This window comes from Neolamprologus multifasciatus, chromosome 9 (genome assembly GCF_963576455.1).
Source record: "Neolamprologus multifasciatus chromosome 9, fNeoMul1.2, whole genome shotgun sequence".
Taxonomy (NCBI): domain Eukaryota; kingdom Metazoa; phylum Chordata; class Actinopteri; order Cichliformes; family Cichlidae; genus Neolamprologus; species Neolamprologus multifasciatus.
The window spans coordinates 33,374,430-33,376,929 of record NC_140447.1 but is presented as its reverse complement, the minus strand read 5'-3'; the positions used below and the strand labels follow the sequence as shown (position 1 = coordinate 33,376,929).

The 2,500-nt window shown below is 53.9% G+C and overlaps 1 protein-coding gene across 7 annotated transcripts in view; it reads left to right on the top strand.

Moving 5' to 3' along the window:
• The window catches only part of LOC146511984 (receptor-type tyrosine-protein phosphatase mu-like), a 189,417-nt gene that overhangs the window by 163,269 nt on the left and 23,648 nt on the right, over nt 1-2,500 (top strand). The gene's annotated exons all lie outside the window — the stretch shown is intronic.

The window sequence follows — 2,500 nt, the reverse complement described above, 5'->3', positions numbered from 1 at the left end:
GAACTTGAAGATCTCCACAGTCAACACAGGGCTGTCTGATATGGTGAGGGGGGGGAGCAGAGTTGAGGGATAGGAGTTTAACAGCCGAGTCCTTGGAGGTGATCCTTGAGGGGCACCAATACTGAGGGGCCGAGAGGTGATCTCCCCCAGCCTCACTTGTTGCTTCCTGTCTGTCAGGAAGCTGGTGATCCACTGACAGGTAGCTGGTGACACGCTGAGCTGGGAGAGTTTGGAGGAGAGAAGTTCAGGCACGATGGTGTTAAAAGCCGAACTAAAGTCCACAAACAGGACGCTGGCATAAGTTCCCAGGCGGTCGAGGTGTTGCACGATGTTATGCAGCCCGATGTTCACTGCATCATCCACCGACCTGTTTGCCCGGTAGGCAAACTGCAGAGGGTCCAGCTGGTGGTCCTTCAGATGGGCTAACACCAGTCGTTCGAAGGATTTCATGACCACAGACGTCAAGGCCTGTAGTCATTCAGTCCTGTGATGGTGGGTTTCTTGGGAACAGGGATGATGGTGGAGCGTTTGAAGCAGGAGGGAACTTCACACAGCTCCAGGGATCTGTTGAAGATGCGGGTAAAGATGGGAGCCAGCTGTTCAGCACAGGTTTTGAGGCAGGAGGGTGAGACACCGTCTGGTCCGGGGGCTTTCCTGGGCTTCTGTTTCTGGAATAGTCGGCTCACATCCTCGGTGTGTATTCTGAGTTTCAGGGAGGAGGAAAGGGGGGTGAGAGGTGTGGTGGAGGTCGTTGAGTCTGGATTGGGGAGGGTGGGGGTGGTCGTTGAATCTGGATTGGGGAGGGTGGGGGTGGTCGTTGAGTCTGGATTGGGGAGGGTGGGGGTGGTCGTTGAATCTGGATTGGGGAGAGTGGGGGTGGTCGTTGAGTCTGGATTGGAGAGGGTGGGGGTGGTCGTTGAATCTGGATTGGGGAGGGTGGGGGTGGTCGTTGAATCTGGATTGGGGAGAGTGGGGGTGGTCGTTGAGTCTGGATTGGAGAGGGTGGTGATGGTCGTTGGGTCTGGATTGGGGAGGGTGGGGGTGGTCGTTGGGTCTGGATTGGAGAGGGTGGTGATGGTCGTTGAGTCTGGATTGGGGAGGGTGGTGGTGGTCGTTGAATCTGGATTGGGGAGGGTGGTGGTGGTCGTTGAATCTGGATTGGGGAGGGTGGGGGTGGTCGTTGGGTCTGGATTGGAGAGGGTGGTGGTGGTCGTTGAATCTGGATTGGGGAGGGTGGGGGTGGTCGTTGAGGTTGGATTGGGGAGGGTGGGGGTGGTCGTTGGGTCTGGATTGGGGAGGGTGGGGGTGCCTGCAGTAGAAAGTGTTTAACTCGTTGGCCAGGTCTTTGTTTGCTTCAGTGGGTGGGGGGCGTCTGTAGCTGGTGATTTCCTGCAGGCCCCTCCACACTGACGCTTGGTCGTTGGCTGAGAGCCGTTCTTCCAGCTTCTGGGAGTAGATGCTTATGGCTGCTTTGATCTCCTTGGTCAGTGTGTTCCTGGCTTGCTTGGCCCTGTCACCACTTCTGTAGGCGTCCTCCTCGGCCTTACGAAGATGTTGGAGTTTAGGAGTGAACCATGGTTTATTGTTGTTGTATGTGCAAAAGGTCTTTCACACGTCTTCACAGAAACTGATGTATGATGTCACAGTGTCCGTCAGCTCATCCAGGTTCTCAGATGCAGCTTCAAAAACTGTCCAATCAGTGGAGTCGAAACAGTCCTGCAGTTCCTGCTTTGCTGCGTTAGTCCACTTCTTCACAGTTTTGACTACAGGCTTCGCACGTTTGAGTTGTTGCCTATAAACTGGAATAAGATGGACCAGGCAGTGATCAGAATGTCCCAAAGCTGCCCGAGGCACAGAGCGATAGGCATCTTTTAGAGTGGTGTAGCAGTGATCCAGTATGATGTTGTCCCTGGTGGGGCAGTCTATATGCTGTCTGTATTTAGGGAGTTTGTAGTTTAGGTTTGCTCTGTTAAAATCCCCAAGCACAATTGTAAAGGAATCCAGGAATTTCCTCTCCAGGGTGATCTGGTCAGCCAGCTCGCACATTGCGTTGTTCGCGTTGGCCTGAGGAGGGATGTAAACTCCGACCAGCATGAAGGAAGAAAACTCCCGCGGTGAATAAAAAGGTTTACAGTTGATGAAAACACTTTCCAAGTGTGGGCTGCAGTGTTTCTGTAACACTGTGACATCAGTACACCAACCTTCCTTAATGTAGAAGCAGACTCCACCACCCTTTGTTTTCCCTGACAGCTCCATTTCGCAGTCCGCCCGGTGAAGCCCGGCAGATTTAAGACAGCGTCTGGGACTCGCTCACTGAGCCAGGTTTCAGTGAAGCAGAGGGCAGCAGAGCGTGCAAAGTCCTTGTTAGTCCGGTTTAAGAGCAGTAATTCGTCGACTTTGTTTGGAAGAGAGCGGAGATTTGCGAGGTGAATGGAGGGGAGTGCCGTGCTGAATCCTCACCGACGTAGTTTCACCAGCGTGAGTCCCCCGTCTACGTCTC